The 289-nt window shown below is 33.6% G+C and overlaps 1 pseudogene; it reads right to left on the bottom strand.

The window, feature by feature from the left end:
- On the bottom strand, positions 1–112 carry LOC145718678 (U4 spliceosomal RNA; annotated as a pseudogene).
- Between the last annotated feature and the right edge of the window lie 177 nt (positions 113–289).

Below are 289 nucleotides of genomic sequence, written 5' to 3'. Positions count from 1 at the left end.
ACTGATAGCATACTGTTTACTGATTATGTAAACAGTATGTTATATGTGTTATTAGCAATAATCGCGCCTCGGATAAACCTCATTGGCTACGATACTGCCACTGCACAAAGCTTGTTATATGTGTTATATACCATATTCTTACAATAAAACGAGCTAAGGGAGAGAAAGTACATTTACATCCTGTACGTATAATTTGTTGAAAGAAACCCATGTATAAGTAGATCCTTGCAGTTCAAAGCCATGTTGCTCAAGGGGCAATTTTTTTCTTAATTTTTTTATTGTTATGTTA

The sequence above is a fragment of the Leptonychotes weddellii genome, unplaced genomic scaffold (genome assembly GCF_054177405.1).
Source record: "Leptonychotes weddellii isolate Sample4059 unplaced genomic scaffold, ASM5417740v2 HiC_scaffold_197437, whole genome shotgun sequence".
Taxonomy (NCBI): Eukaryota; Metazoa; Chordata; class Mammalia; order Carnivora; family Phocidae; genus Leptonychotes; species Leptonychotes weddellii.
Note: the sequence above shows the minus strand (reverse complement) of the source record. Positions and strands in the feature narration are given on the sequence as shown.